Raw genomic sequence first — 17,942 nt, forward strand, 5'->3', positions numbered from 1 at the left:
TTTATAAACCCTTGTTCTTTTGGTAATTGTCAAGTTTGGCCCTTATATGAGAAAAAGGTGGTAAATGAGTAAGCGGGGCGTACGCATGTGTACGCTCAACATACTCATGTGCATGTTTTTCAGACGAAAGCCACCTAGTACGTTGGGCGTACTACGCCCAGAGTGAAAACCCTAATTTAGGGCGTGTCCCTATTTAAAGGACATGATGGCCTCATTTCTGGCCACCATTCCCATACATCAACCCTCTCAAACCTTAATTTCTCGTCCCGTCCATTTTTGAACTATTAAGTGTTCTTGTGTTTCTTTGGAGTAAAGAAGGAGCTTTGAAGACGAAGGTGTGGGAGTCTAGGATCTAGATCTGAGTTTATCTGTGGTTGGAGCTTTAGTTAGAGGTATAAAGATGAAAGATTTCTCACCCTTTTTATTTGTGCAGCATTTTAACTCGTTATAGGGTTGTGGTCCCAAAGTTGGATAGTTTATGAGATATTGAGCTTCAGAGTTTATTATCAGCTCCTTTGAGTGTTTTGAGTGGTGTACAGTCATAAAATCAAGACTTGGATGTTTGAATCAATGCATGATGAGATATGAGCATTCTTGAGAATAAAGAGTGAGATTTTTGGTGTTTCTGACTTTATCAGCCATGCAAAGGCTTAAAGTCACAAACTTTATAGAGTATGAGCCTTTAAAAAGTCCAGATATGAGATTTGAGCTAAGGTCTTAACGGATCAAGACCAAACGAGTAGGAAGGGTAAAATTGGGGCGTACGCTGAGCATAATCCCAGTATGCGTAGCGTAGGGTCGAGAATCCCGGATGCATGCATGGCAAAGGAGTACGCCCAATATAGAGTGCTTGTACGCGCAACGTATGTGCTGCCGTTGACTTTTAGGGTTTGGTTAATTTGTGACTATTAAGGCCATGGAAGGGTAAAAGGGTGTTTTATCCTTTTGTGAGTTTTTAGAAGGGTTAGTCTAGCTTCTTTGAGATCCATTATTAATTAGAGATAATTATCATATGTGTTAGGCGGATGCTAGATCGGTGATTTGAGTTCGAGGCTATTCGATTTCTTAAGAGGTGAGTCTTCTCACTATATTTACCTAGAGTGGTAATCTTTGTGTGATCGGAGGGTCTTACGTGTTTATATTGAGTACTGTGATATCTTGCATTATGTGTTTTTGATTTATGTTATGTATTATTTTGAGTTTACTAAGTTAGGACTGGAGGGTCCACCCAAGTTGTCAGACCAAAAGGTCTCACTGAGACACATTGACCGGAGTGTCCTATTTGGGTATAGCCATGAGAGGCTAAGGAGATATGTGTGGTATTTTGGAGAACTCACTAAGCTTCATGCTTACCGTGTTATGTGTTATGTGTTTTAGGTACTTCTCAGGATCACAGGAAGGTGTCAGCTTGATTGTACACACGAGGCGGAGTCACATTTTGAGGATCCTGGATTTTGTTTAAAACAAATTTCTGAATATGTGTTTTTGAAAAAAAAATCATTTAGGGTTTTGTGAGCTATGTTATGAGAATTATGTGATTTCTAAAATGAAAAATTTATTGAAAATTTATAGTGTTACATTGATGTTGACAGTTCGGAAATTTATCATCCAACAGCTAGAGTTTTGTCCGCTGAACTTCAGCAGTGTGAGGTGAGTTTTCCTCCAATAGGAACGGGTCGAAGGCACCAATGCTGGCCTGTTTCTATATTCTAGCGTATGCCGGACTTAGGTCCGATGCTAGGGCTAGCCCGATGTAGATGATATGTTTCCAAACTTCAGCCCGATGTAGGGGCAAGCCCGAAGAATGTTTGTATGCTTGATATCTTCACAGTTCTTGCATGTGTTTGTTTATATGTTTAGGGCTTCGGTACGATGTCGGGGCAAGCCCGAGGCATGTTTAGCTTATATGTTATGTGTTATGTGTTTCGGACTTTAGTCTGATGTCAGGGAAAGCCCGAGTAATGTTTATATGTTTATGTTATGTGTTTATGTTATATGCTTGTTGATACGTTATATGTATACCAGACTTTAGTCCGATGTCAGGTGGGGTCTGATGTTTTACTGTGGTCCAATGCGGGGAGGGGTCCAATGCTAGACTTCGGTCCGATGCCAGGTGGGGCCTGATGTAGCGGGAAAGGCCTAATGTATGTTATTATGTGATTATGTGTATGGTATGTGGTAGTTTGTGGAGACTCACTAAGCTTCATACTTACAGTTTTTAGTTTTAGTTTCAGGTACTTCCACTAGCAAGGGGAAGATCTCAGGATGACTGCATGACACACACCACAACTTTTAGCCTGGGATGATTTACTCTGATGTTTGACATATGATTTGATATACTGATAGTTGTTTATAACATTTATGAGATACACGAATTATGATTTTTATATGATGTGTGATACTTATGGTTTTTATTATGACTTAAAAACGAAAATTTTGAACCGTATTTTTTGGGATGTTATAGAAAATTAGGATTAGGTTTATGTTATTATGTGTTTAAGTCGTATTTATTAGATTTTAGGTTGAATTTTGCCTTGGATGGTGTGATTTCTTCAACTACGGTTAGACCATATTAACCATATGTATCATAAACGAATGTGTAGTTGCAAAACAAGATAAACACTTAAAATGTTAACAATTGCTTTATGAAAATGATGAAAAATAATTTATTATTGTTGACTACAGTTGAAGCAACTTGACCATATGTATTAGAAAACAAAACTATACTTGAAACATTTCTTTTGCCCTGATATCTATGTACAATTGTCCTTTATAAATTTGTCTTAAAAGAGACTAGGACACATCCACAAAGGATAAATCCATGTCCATCCTTCAACAAAGAAAGATTTTGTTATAGTTATTAATTAATATAATATAATATATATAAAGTAAATGGGTGATAGTAGCGGTCATTCGATCCCATCCATGAGGTTTTCTAGTAAAATTGAATTATTATTAAATTAAATGGGTTAAAAGGGTAATTATATTTTAGGATGATCATGTTCTCTTCTCTTTTACTCGGAAAAATTCCTTAAAATTTCTTCTAAGTTCATCAAAAATCCTTTAAAATTCTTCTACCCACTTTCTAGATTTGGTTTTGTAACATCTATTTCTGTTTGTGTTTCTGTTTCTGTTTTTGTTTGTTTGGTTTGGATGGAGTTCTAGATTTGTTTTCTGGTATAACCTGCCATAAGTGTCATGTTTTAAGTTTTTTGTTTTTTAATTGTTTAATTGATGCATTAGAGTTCATCTTTCTAGACCTGCAGTGACAAAAAACCGACATATATTTGTTCTAATGCAGTGGCAGCTATGTTTGAACTCTAACCCTAAATAAAACAATTATACACCATTCAATAAAAAGTTTTATATATAAAAAAAAACAATTAAGATTGCACAAGTTAAACGAGAGCTGCATTTGGTGCTAGTGTGTGTGCAAAAACAAGTGTTATGTAGAAAAGTGCTAGTTACATCTAATTTTCACGGAATATCAATTCAATAATGCAAAAAAAAAAAGGTTAAATGGAAGGTTTGTTTAATGGCTGCCACGTTTGGTTCTAGTGTGTGTGCAAAAAAAAAATTAAATGGAAGCTTTGTTAAATAAATGGATACCATGTCATTAAACAACACATGTTAGACATAATAATGGTTACATTTCCTCTAGCTTCTTAATGTTTGTTAGTTTTATTAATATTTTGAAGTTATGATTTATATTAGTTTATTGAATTGTTGGTTTTATTAATATTTTAAAGTCATGGCTTAAGCATATGCAATAAAAAGTTTGTCTTATTTGGAAAAAAAAAAACTTATTTTAATCTTTATCAATAATTAAGTTTATTGATTCATTTGTTAGTTGATTTGTTTTAAGTTGTTAGGTCTTTTTTGTTAACATCTAACAAATGCAAAATCTTAGTTCTAGATCGAAAAATGTCATCTAATAGAGAATGGATGTATATTTTGCGTGACAAGAATGGTATATTCAATCCGGTATTTTGACAACATGTCAATTCTTTCTTGGATTTTGCATACACCAACACAACTAACATTAAACTAACATTAAACGTAAAACTATAGAAGGGATAGAGGTTTTTCAAATTAGATATTGGCGTTCCAAATGCAAAAACTGTATTTATAAGGCGAGAGAGTTGGTTGAGTTTGATATATATATATATATATATATATATATATATATATATATATATATATATATATATATATATATATATATATATATATATATAAGTGGATTCATAGTTAATTATTTTGCATGGTATGCACATAGCGAGTCATTACCTACACGTGACGTGGGACAATTTTCAAACCCTAATCGTCTCAATGTGTGCGTCAATGCATAGACAGTGAAATGGCTCAAGACATTAATGATGATTTAGGTGAATATACCAGATATTAGCAAATGGATATGGATAGCATGCATCAAAATATTGATCCTTATTATCAGCAAGGGCCACAAGACCCAAATCAATTGGTCGAGAAAATTATAGCATGTTAAGCCTTGCAAACGAGCCTTTGTGGGGCTGGTCTAAAAAGCTTCCACACTATGCACCACCACCAGATTATTGAATTGGAAATTAGAATGCAACGTTTCTGACTCGATATTCAATAAACTACTTCCGATATTCAAAGACAATATACCCGATGGTGAGAAGGTACCTACAAACTTTTAAGAGACCAATAAAATGTTGAAGCCACTAGATTTGTTGTCAGAAAGGATTCATGTATGCATAAATCATTGCATGCTATTCAATGGGCAAAATTATGATCTGGAGCATTGTAGAGTATGCCATGAAAGCATATACAATGATAGAGGGGTGCCTAACTTATTCATGACATACATACTGGTTGGACCGAGACTTCAAAGATTATTCTATTCAAAAAAGACGACCCAACATATGACTCGTAACATAGATCATTGTAGACAACCAGGAAAGATGATACATCATAGTGAAGGTTATGCATGGAACCATTTTGACTCGATCTTTTCTGATTTTGCACTAGAGACGTAATATTCATCTTAGATGATGTATCGCCAGATTTAGTCCAAATAATTCAAACACGACCCCGTATTCATGTTGGATTGTGTTTATTATGGTTTACAACACTCCTCCTTGATTGGCCTTGAAAGAGCAGTACATACAAATTCCTGTGCTCATTCATGGTACGAACAATCTGGGACAAAATTTGGATGTTTTATTACAACCTCTAATAGAAAAGCTGAAAATGTTGTTCAAGGATGGAATTGAAGCTTTTGATGCATACAAAAGGAGAAATTTCCAAATGAAAGTTGTACTGCTATGGACTGTTAGTGATTTCCCAGCTTATGGAATGTTGTCTGGATGGAGCTCGCATGGTAAGTTAGCTTGCCCATATTTTTTTGCATAAGAAGGAGCATTCCAACTTCATTTTGGAAGGAAACCATGTTGGTTTGACTATCATAGATAGTACCTTCCGGTTGGACACAAGTTCCAAAAAGATAAGATAGACTTTCGGAAAAATAGAACGGTGAAAAGAGCTACACTATCGAATCCAACATGAGAGGATATTTGGCATACTATCCAACATTTTCCTACCGTTTATGAAGGTGACACCTTTAGTACGACATATAAAAAGCCATATGGTTTTGGAGTTAAACATAATTGGGTAAAGAGAAGCATATTTTGGGAGCTACCATATTGGCGCAAAATTTTGATCCGACACAACATCGATATGGATACTAGAAGTCAAGGGAGCTATGATATCTGCAGTAAGTGTGGGGGAACCCACGGGTTTGCTTGTCACAAGTTCAAATTCTATAAGTGAGAGGAGATAGGGCATGTCTTTCATGACTGCAAGAAGGATAGGATGTGTTTCCACTGTCACCAGCCAAGTCATCTCAACCCTGACTATCCTACATAGGTAGCGCAGGGGAGTTCAAGCCCAGATGTCGACCATTCTACAGGAGGTCAAGGTTGAAATGCAAGAAATAACAGATATGAAATTTTGGATCCTCGGTTTGATTTTGAATGGATAGTAATTCGTGTACTAACTTGTTAGGATTATTATTCTAGAATCTATAGGCCGCAATGGGCCAGGGATTCAGCTTACGGGGTGCTTTGTGCATCATAAAGTTGGAGAGATGTTCATTAAGGGTTGGATGCTATAATATAGGGAAGGCTTCTAACACACCGATTCAGGGTTCAGTATTTCCTTGCGATTGCTGGTTATTATTCAGGAATTTTCATATGTCGTTTTATATACCAAGACCTATGTTTAGAGGGTATCTGGACGAACCGAATTTTAAGATGAGATGTGGAGAATGTTGTACATTGAGGGAGCAAGCCCTAAGTAAGGGAGGACTGAGCATTTTGCTTGGAGGATCAAATGACACAAGGTTAGAGGATCAACAACAAGATTGAATATGATGGGTTCCGCGATGAGCCGAAGGAAGTTACAATGTATGTTCGTTGGATTTTTGGTGTTCGAGAATGTTGAGATCTTTTATGATAAAGATGATTGGTAGATTGATCCGAAGCAAGTGCAAGGTGAGTTGTCATAAATTCTTACTTTCGGGGTCGTGCACGCAATTCTTGCATCAGAGACTTATAGACAATATCTCATTGCAACCAGATGTCCTTTCTATTAAGAGGAGTGCATGTTGCTTATATTGAATATCAATTAATGGTGGTAGGGTGAGAAGGAGTCAATATGACCTTGGTTTTGATGACATTCAAAATTTTGGGTTCAGTCAGTTGAGTAATTGTAGGATCGGTTCGGTTATTTAAGCTATGAAATTTCTTTGAGAAGGTTGAATGGATGGAGATCCATCTGAAAAGCTTAGGATCCAGATGTGAGGGATTGTAAGTGAGTAGTAAGAGTCCTGAAATCATTAGAGAAGGACTAATTCCATGTAAGGGTGAACCACTTGGAAATATCAGTAATGAATTCAAATACGGATTGTCTTGGAATTCGTATCTAAGCACAAGAGAATTGTTGGTTTTGATCATAATCCAAGAATTAGGGCCTAAGGATTTAGATTATCTTGGTCGAAGGATCCGACTCATATGGATCTTCGATTAAGTATTCTTGTGGATGGATGGAAAATACATGGGATATGCTTATGGAAATTGTGGAAATGTTGTGAGACTATAGGGTAATCGTAACGTTCCTTGGGTGGTAGTCGGGTGTAGAAGTATGGTAAGTCTATGATTTGGTTGTAGCATTCTTTGGGATGAGTAAGTCATAGCGGGAATGGTTGTGAGAATTTGGCAAGGACGGTGAGGAACCATAAGCTTCTCATTCCATTGATTGGAGGGTGTCACGACGTGTCATATCCTCATAGATTTCATCTATGTGATGGTGAGTGCAGTTATCGGTTATCAGATCAGGGTGAACCCGAGTGCAGTATTGGTTATCAGATCGGGTTAAGCCCAAGTATAGTTATCAGTTATCAGATCGGGGTGAGCCAGAGTGTAGTTGTTGGTTTTTATATCGAGGTAAGCCCGAGTACAATTATTGGTTATCAGATCATGGTGAGCCCAAGTGCAGTTATTGGTTTTCAGATCAGGGTAAGCCTGAGTATAGTTATCGGTTATCAGATCGGGGTGAGCCAGAGTGTAGTTATTGATTATCTGATTGGGGGTATGCCCGAGTGCAATTATTAGTTAGGCAGATCGGGGGTAGGCTCGAGTATGGTCAGAAGATGATAGGGCAGTCGAGTCGACTGAGTGCTTGGGTAGTATGCAACCGATTAACTTACATTCAAGTTTCTTCAGCACATTTATATGTTGAGTATTCTTTTCACATGTTTTGATGATGTTGCTAGTCAGGGACTAGGGGTGGGTACGACAGTCGGATGAACACCAGTATTAGAGTGTGGATTCTGAAGTTTAGGATTGATGGATTCCCAGTTCTCAGAAGTATATTAATGGAGTTAGTTATGAGTGTAGTTTGAGAATTTCCGGTTTTTGGGTTCTTACTGGAAGCTAGGTCTTCATTTGAAAGGAAAAAGAGAGCCGTGCAATTGAGAAATTTCAAGTTATTGGCTGTTGGCAGTTGTGGGTTTCGGCGTAGTCTCTCGAGTTCTTCTGAGTAAAATTCTCTAACTTGAGGTGGTTAAGGGGAGTGTGGGATATACTAACGTGGTTGTGTTTCATAACAAGAACTATAACTCCAGAAACGGTGCATCTTGATTCGAGCTTCTCTATGGGAGGAAGTGTTGTACCCAGTTGGTTGGGGAGAGGTTGTTCATAGAGTCATGGAGGGACTGAGGTAGTCCTTTAGACGACAGAGCTTATCCAACAGATCAGACAAAGACTTTAGACAGCTTAGAGTCGGCATAAGACTTATGCCGACAAGCATTGATCTAAGTGAAGTTCCAGGTCGGGGACATGGTCTTACTGAAGGTATCACTTTGGAAGGGTCTAATATGCTTAAGGAAGAGGGGCAAGTTGGGGCCCTAATATATTGGGCCATTTCGATTAATAGCCAGGGTTAGCAATGTAGCGTACAAATTAGATTTTCCTAAGAAGCTTATCCAAATCCACAACACCTTCCATGTGTCTAAACTTCAAAAGCATGTGACTGATGATTCAACGGTGTTTCCTTTGGATGATGTTCAAGTTGATGATCGTATGAATTACATTGAGAGGCTAGTGGAGATATTAGATAAAAAGTCGAAGACTCTGCGAAACCAGGTGGTGGATCTTGTTAAGGTGAAGTGGCAGCACCGAAAGGGTTCGGAGTGGACGTGGGAACCCAGGTATGAGATGCAGGAGCAATACCGTAAGTTGTTCACAGCAACGGACTTCGAGGATGAAGTCATATTGAAGTGGGGAGACTTGTAACATTCAAATCCCTGATGTACATAATTCTTTGAATTTATAACTTCTGGAGGGGGTCATGACGTGAGATATGTTGGTCATGTTGTGAGTATTTGTTGACCACATTTTTGAGCCTCATGATGTGACGCATACGTCTCATGACGTGAGGATGGCCCGATGACTCAAAACCCTAATATTTCAGGTATGTAAAGGAATGAAAGGCTAGGTTTTCACATCCTTAACCTCTTTCACCCTCTAAGACTTCTAGAAACCCTAAATTCGACCCTCTTTGAGATCCTTAGTGTTTTGCTTGTTTGAAGAAAAAGAAAGAAATAGAAGAAGCACCATTGTGAAGGGAGTTTCAAGGAAGCATCATTTTCATCATCTCTTCTCTTGTGTGGACCATTGTAAAAATCAAGACTCAAGATTTATTTCATTTCGTTGCTAGATCTAGGTTTTTGGTCCCATCTTCTTACGTTATAGCTTGTTAGAGTGAAGAAGATCCATAAAGTTAGCAACTTTATGGATTCAATTGGTCATTTGAGTCTTACATCATTCAAATCTGGAAGTTGGTAGAGTATTAGAAGCTTGCATGAGAACTTGAGGCCATATTTCTACCTTTGGCCAAAAATGGTGTAGGGACATGCATGGTGCATGCATTTCCATAAAGTAAGCATCTTTATGGACCATTAGGGTCCCTTTAAGCTTTTGTAAGAATTAAAATTGAAGGCTTAACAAATTAAGAACATTGAATCGTTGGTTTGGGCTTCAGAACGTTCTCACGATGTGAGATGTGCGATCTTACGACGTGAGCAGGCAAAGCCCGTCCTTTCTAAGTTGTTTGAGTCAAGGGTGAGTCTTTTGAATCGGAACGAATGACTTTGCCGATGTGACCACAAATTGGTCACTATATGAGACACAATGTTGGGTTTTTGGGCCTTGTTGGGCCACTAGTTTTTTTAACTTTAGGACCATATGGGACTTTTGAGTAGGGATTCATTATGACTTTAACCAAGTTTGACCCAGGGATATTTTATGTAATTTGAGTGGTATTTGAGATTGGTCATTATTTGGTGTTTAGGTGATCAGTCGAGCTGTCACTTGGAGCTGTGTTTTTTCATAGATCTTTTCACACTGAAAGGTGAGTTTTCCTCACCATAGTTGTGGGTCGAAGGTACTAATGTCGACCCCATTAGATTATGTATCATGGCTATAGGATAATGTTATGCTTGTATCTGATTAAGTAATAGATTTGTATGGTTATCTGTAATTGCTAGTTCTATGTTTTTTCTGTTTGTTACATATTTTGACATATTGTGGCTGGGTTGAGGCGGTCCAACCTTGTGTTGAAGGCCAGGACACCTGGGATGGTCTGGATAGGTTGTAGGCCGTGTAAGGCGGTTTAGTCAGGCTGAAGGCCTGTATAACAGTCCAGATAGGCTATAGTCCCTGCGAGGCAGTTCAGTCTGGTTATGGATCATATTTGCATGGTTTATTTGTTATGTTGTGTGATGGTACTTTAGGGGATATTACTAAGCTTTGGCTTACAATTTTAGTTACTGTTTTAGGTACTTCAGATGACTGTGTCAAGGCGAATGCCTGATCGTGCACATCTTCCTATTTTCATAATATTGACCTTTGGGACACTCTGATATGATTTTACTTTTGAAACAATGGTTCTTGTTGTAAACAATGATGGTTAATGGTTGTTTTAGAAAAAATTTAATTTTTACGATTTTTTAGTGTCTTACAGTATCCTTATCAGGAGGATGTTGCTGTGTTCTAGTGATATGCTAGATTGGTAGATCCACATAATTACCTGTACTTGTTGGTTACTGTTTATTGTTTACATATCAACATATTGTGGTTGGGTTGAGGCGGTCCTGCTTTATGCTAAAGGCCAAGATACCCAGGTGGTCCAGTTGATATTGTACCCCCAAGGGAGCAGTCTAACTTATGGTGTAGACTCGGGAGTGTCCCAGGTTATTGTTGAATGCTCAGGTGGTGGTCCAGCCTTGTGCTAAAGGCCTTGTGTGCATGCATTGTTTTTGTGTTATGCGTGGGGTATTTTGGGAGAATTCACTAAGCTTTGGCATGCATTGTGGTTTCATGGTTTCAAATACTTCAAATGACCGGGGCAAGACGAAGGCGTGATTGTACACATCATCCTGTTGATTTATGTTTTGAGAGATTTTGGATACCCTGATTCTGTGAATTTGTTTTAAAAACAATGGTTTACTACCTTATGGTCTTGTGTAAATGATTTATAAAAATGAAAAATTTTATCATGGTTTTTGGGATGTTACACAGTGATATAGGGGAAATGGGGGAGTTAAAGATGGAGTCTTGTGGTGCATGGGATGTTCGTCACCCGAGCTTGGTCAGGTGAACTAAAGGGTAGTTTGAGGGATGGGATAAAGTAACCATAAAATAAGGAGTTTCAAGGGTTATGATTTTATGTTGGTTTCAATGTAATGATTGTAGTAGGTAGTTTTTAACCCAACGAAACAATAATATATATAATTATGCATTCCTCTGTAAGTAGACAACTTTTTTTTAAATAATATGTCCATTAGTTTCTAGAATTTTTTCTTATTTCCTTGAACTAAATTATTTAATTTATGATATATATGATCCATTCACTTTGCAAAACTCATACACTTATTTGACAATAAATCTTTTAGAAAAAAAAACCTTTCGTGAGCATCACATTTCAATCCCCATAGGCTCTTCTTCGATAAAAGGGGGTGTTTGGGACAAAACGCTTGTAAGCTTCTAATTTCTAGGCAGTGGCGGGACCCAGAAAGGGTTGGGGGAGACCATGACCCCCAACTTTTTTAACCAGTTAATATTAGAATTTATGAAATTAATAATCAAATACCAGTTATTTAAAAATCAAAACTAATCGGCCCTTCCACTAATTTATATACTAAAAACAAGTAATTATGTTCTCCAATTATATAAAAAAAATCATAACTATGGTTGTCTAGTTAAGAAAGCTAAGAAAATTGAAAACTAATTTAAATAATATCTTATCAAAGGAAACCTAATTTAACAAGGAATCGTAATGACCCAAAAAATCAAGAAATTTCATTTTTCAATACAGTCAAAACACATATATCATTAAATCCAAACATTCCAAAAACATGATTAATTAAAAACATTCATCATAGTTATTCCCAAAATCATATATTGTGGAAACACAGGTGTGTGTGCTGCGATCAAGCCGCACCCTTCCTTTCCAAACCGATGATACCTGAAATCATAAACAAAATTGTAAACACGAAGCTTAGTGAGTTCCCCAGAGCATACCCCACATAATCAGACAAACGATATCAATCGCATAACCATGCATATACTGTAATGCCCCAACTATCAAGTATTAATTTCTACAACTTTATTTTTCATATTAAAAGTTCTACTCGACGAGTTGATGCCCTGACTCGTCGAGCAGAAATTTTGAGGCCATGTGTTTTAAATAACCAACTCGCCGAGTCGGAGACATTGATGGGTTTTGAGCATTCTAACACTCCTAAGGTGTACACGCAACCCTAAATGCCTTAGATCTATGTTTTCTCTATTATACATGCAAACTTTTATTTTCCAAGGTATTACCCTAACTAGCATACAAAACTTTGATACTTGGGTAATAAAACAAGTTAGATAACATACATTTTGTTGTAGCTTGTTGCTTGGAGCTTTAAGATCCTAGCACCAATAGTGTGAATGCCTCAAGTGGAATAAAAAATCACCACTAAGACTTTGAAACTTGGAAGAGGATTCTTTAGCTTACTAACATCAGCCACACACTAACAAAGACTCTAGGTGCCCATTTCTTGAACTAAATGGCTTCTTATATAGTGTGGTTACATTAGGGTTACACCATGTAAACCCTAATGTGCATGACATTCCATATTCCTCATGATCCATGGGTTTTAACCTCCATGGAGTATCCATGGGTCACCACATGGGTTAAGCCCAACATAAGGAATCATGGATCATTAGCCCACATTATAAGAATAAATGAGTTACAAATTAATCCCTATATATTTAATTAGTCTCTTACGACCATGAAATGAATTCTTGACCAATACTAATTAAATAATATGATTTCATATTAATATATTATAACTTATAATTAATAAATCATACACACCATCTTCCCAAAAGTCCAAATTGTTCCGGTGAAGTGCAACCCAAATGGACCATCCTAAATCGGGTCAAGTACATACCACATATAGTTATGGACTTAGATACCTTATCTAACAGACATGACTCAACGAGTTGGAGCTGGAGGATGAAACCCTAATTTTCGGGGTTTTGCACACTATTTAAAGGGTCAGTAGCCTCCCTTACAACCCCTTGTTTAGCATCATTTGAAGGTATCAAGTCGTTACCTTGATCTCTTTCTAGCTAGATCTTTCTATATTTGAGTTTTGGGGCTATTTTGGCATAATGGTGTTTCATTTCGAGTGATGAACCAAGATCTGAAGATGCAACTTCAGATCTAGGCTCATTTTGGCACTTACAAGCATAAAGTTTTAGTCTTTAGTATGATAGTGTAATTCCCTTGTCTAGAATCTCTTCCTTAGACTGATTTAATTCATTAGCACCTTGCATGTACGTAAAGTTTGCAACTTTATGTAAGAAGTATGGACTAAAGGGACCCGGCGAAATGCTTTGCCAACTCAGCGAGTCCGATAAAGATTGTTGTGCAAGGGTTTCCGCATGGACTCAGCGAGTCAGTATGAGGACTCGACGAGTCAGCTAGGGTTTTCCTGAATTTTGGATAATCCATGAACTCGGTGAGTTGCAGGGAAACTCGACGAGTAGATGGGGGATTTCATGACTTCTTGAGTTTAGGGAGGACTTGATGAGTCAGTGAACTACACTCGACAAGTCGGGTCAACATGGAATATTGACCTTGACCATTGACTTGGACTTTGACCAAGGGTTTATTAGTTGACATCTGGGGTATTTTGGTAAATTGGAAATTTATGGAAAAGGTCTTATGGTAAATTTTGTTGGTGGAGTTCGTGACCGTGGTTCGATAGTTTGAGTTATCACTTCGATTCAACAGTTGAGAGGTAAGTTATCCTCACTGTACTAAGGGGTCAAAGACACCAATGTTGGCCCATTGGATATGTTATCCTTACAATTGATAGTATGGTGTGTATGAGTTAGAGTTTCTTGCTAGTTGATATGCCAGTTTGGTAGATCTGTAGGGCTACCTTTATTATTATGTGATTATCTATATGCGCATTAGTTGTGTTATATATTGACATGTTATATGGGTTGGGTTTAAGTTATACTGCTCCATACGATGGCCAACAAACCCTAGAATATTCCAGAAGCTAAGGTCGGGTGGGGCATACCAGACTCATACTGAGGACTCAGGAGCATTCCAAATACGAGCTGAGGGCCGGGTGGGACATACCAGACTAGTACTGTGGGCTCGGTAGCAATCTAAATGTGAGTTGTGGGACTGGAAGGCAATCCAGACTCACACTGTAGGCCTAGGGGTAATCCATTCTGTAAAGTTGTGGACCCAGTACATGCTGTTATTTGTTTATCTGTTATGTGAAGTGTATCAGTATTTCGGGGGAACTCATTAAGCTTTGGGCTTACAGTTTCAGTTTTTGTTTTAGGTACATCAGATAATCGTGGGAAGGCAAAGGCGTGATCGTACAGCTCCTCATATTTGTGTTGTGTTTATGGGATACTCTGATATTATACAATTTTGAAAAACAAGTTTTGTAATAATTAATGATTTTGAAATTTTTTGAAAAGTTTAAATTTGGCATGATTTATATGGATGTTACAAGTTGGTATCAGAGCCTTGGTTTGAGTGAGTTGGAGGAACACCCATGTGAATACAGTCTCAAATCAAGGAAATATTTTCAAAATTATTTTTAAATGGTTTTCAAAATAAGTAAAGGAGGATGCAGAGTGTACGATCAGTCGAAGCCAATAAGTAGACCCCAAAATACCATGTAGTTATTTGATTATATGATATGTTAGAACAACATGCTAGTACTAGGTTAGGGATCTTCAGGAATTGCATGATAGAATTGTCTGATTACATGATGCCTGATAGCCTAGGGTTTCCTTATATGAAATTGACATCATTAATGTAGTTGCTTGTGTATGCATCACGGATGTACATAATTAAGATCTTATAGCCTAAGAATGTTTGGTTTGGCCTTATTTCCTATTCTTGTTTAATGAAGGGCGTAGGTTAGGATCAGTTATTCAAAAGTCTATAGGGTTCAACATTTTGTATGGTTAACATACACGAGTGCTACAGGGTTGGTGGAAGTTTCATGGATGGGTTGTGTAAGGCTGGTAGGTCAGTTATGAGATAGTTAGCCTTCCTCTAGGAGTGAGGGTTGAGAGACCACCATGCATATATGTATTGTTAGGGTGTTGTGGTGATACTTGAGACAAATATGGGTAGGTTTGGAAGGTAGTATGGGCCCGTACTACTGAAAGCACAGGATCCATACGCGCAGCAAGGAAGTCACAACCCCTAGGGTTTAGTTGAGAGTTGATTCCTTGTTATTATGTGGATTATCTGATATGTTTTCTAGTATATTTACAGAATGGTGGTTACTAGACACTTTGTGGCTGGATTCGAATCAGGATCGGCATCAGGATTAGGAGAGAGCGGCCAGGAGGGGCCGACAGTACCTGAGGTTGTGATACAGATGGGGGAAGATGAGATAGCCACCAGGATTTGAGAGATCCTGCATGATGAGGTTGCCACTTTGTTATGGGCACAACTACCAGAGATGTTTGGTTCTATTAAGACCGCTATGATTGAGTACTTCGACTAACGTTACGCAGCCCTTGCAGAGACAGCTGCTGCTGCAACTTCATCGGTTGTAACGGTGGCAAGGGGAGCCAGTCTGGCATTTCAGTACATGGACTTCGATAACACGAAGCCCGCTACTTTTTATAGGACTCAGGACCCCATCAAGGCCATGAGGTGGGTTTATGATGTGGAGGGGTGTTTCTTTACTTGCTCTTGTCCTACTAACTAGAAGGTTAGGTATGCCCTAAAGCTACTGAGGTCCGAGGCCAAGGACTGGTGGGGATTGACGACTGGATCATACACTGATGATCAAAGAGTTATTGTTACTTGGGAGCAGTTCGGGGATGTGTTTCGTGCTCGTTACATTCCACGGGTTGAGCGGGAATGATTGGCTCAGGAGTTTTTGAGTTTACGACAGGATGGGGAGTCGGTGACAGAGATCACCCGCATGTTTACATAGAAGGCGATATTCTGCTCACAGTTTGCTTCTGAGCAAGATCAGATGACACGATATTTCAGCATGCTCAAGACTGACATTCGTCAATTTGTGTCTACCCAGCGATGTGATGCTTTATTGGAGTTGCAGGAGGCCACTAGGCGGAGTGAGTTACAGATCGAGCTGCAGTTGAAGGAGCAGTGGCAGGCCTTGACATTGTCACAACCGGCGTCGAAGCGGTCTAGGACCGTTGATTCTAGGACATGGAGTCAGCATATCCGTACTTGTGGAAAGTGCGACAATGGTCATCATGGGTTTTTTTCGAGCTGGTAGTGGGTGCCATAGGTGTGGCAAGGACGGGCATTATATGAAGGCTTGTCACCAGCCCACCTCGGTTTCGAGTATGAGATTGTGTTATAACTGTGATCAGGTTAGCCACTTGAAGGCCAACTGTTCATCACTTACCACCAAGCTGACGCAGTCTCCCATGCGAGCTACATTGAGGATTACGGACATGAGGTCAGGTAGAGCAAAGCCCCCAAAGACTCGGGGACATGCCTTCCTGGTCACAACAGAGGAGGCCAGGGCAGCACCAGATGTGGTTGCTGGTATGTTTCTTTCCCTTATCTTATTTATTGTATATGTTTTATGCTTATCTGTTTATACATGTGATTAGGTACGTTTTTAGTGAACTCCTTGCCTGCATTGGTTTTTTTTGACTCGGGGGCGAGTCGATCATTTGTATCTCAGACATTTATTTAGAAAGTTATGAGTGCCAATAGGAGAGCTAGAGTGTCCGTTGCGAGTCTCTATGTCCAATGAACACGGGGTTTCTGCTTCGCCGGTCTACCGGGGATGCGAGTTGGAGATCTTCGGGATATATTTTCCGATTGACTTGATTCCGATCCCCATGGGGGATGTGTGTGTAATTGTGTGGATACAAATGACCGGTGATGGGGGATGTGTGTGTAATTGACTTGATTATACAAATGATCTGCGAGGGTCAGCGGGTAGTGGTTTAAATCCCAAGTGGGGGAGGGTTGATTGTCTATGGCGAGGGTACTAGAGTGGGATAACAGTTTTGTTCAGCCGCCAAGGCTAGACAGTATATTCGGCATGGGTGTGCGGGCTATCTAGCGTATGTGGTGGATACACAGATAGAGATCAGATTTTAGTCTCAAAGGTTCCAGTGGTTAGGGAGTTCGCAGATGTGTTTCTGGAGGAGTTACCAGGGATACCTTTGGAGAGGCAGGTCGAGTTTCGGATCGACCTGGTGCCAGGTGAGGCCCTTATCGCCAAGGCACCATACCGATTGGCACCACCAGAGATGCAAGAGTTGCAGGAACTAGTGGGCAAGTAGTTCATTCGTCCGAACAGTTCTCCATGGGGAGCACCGATCCTTTTCATTAGGAAGAAGGATGGTTCACACCAGATGTGCATTGATTACCGATAGTTGAACAAGCTGACGGTTAAAAACTATTATCCAGTCCTGAGGATAGATGATCTCTTTGATCAGTTGAAGGGAGCATCTTGGTTCTCCAAGATAGACCTGAGGTTTGGATACCATCATGTCAGAGTTACGGAGGAGGACGTGGAGAAGACCACGTTTCCGACTCGTTATGGACACTATGAGTTCGTGGTGATGTCGTTTGGGCTTACCAACACCCCAACAATATTCATGGACCTGATGAATCGAGTATGCAGACCGATGCTCGATCGCTCAGTCATTGTGTTCATAGATGATATCTTGGTGTATTCCAAGACTCGAGAGCAGCATGAGGAGAACCTATAGGAATTACTGGGAGTTCTGAGGCAGGAAAGACTTTATGCTAAGTTCTCGAAGTGTGAGTTTTGGTTACGAGCGGTCCAATTCTTTCGG

The sequence above is a fragment of the Lactuca saligna genome, chromosome 4, assembly GCF_052625555.1.
Source record: "Lactuca saligna cultivar CGN05327 chromosome 4, ASM5262555v1, whole genome shotgun sequence".
Classification (NCBI taxonomy): Eukaryota; Viridiplantae; Streptophyta; class Magnoliopsida; order Asterales; family Asteraceae; genus Lactuca; species Lactuca saligna.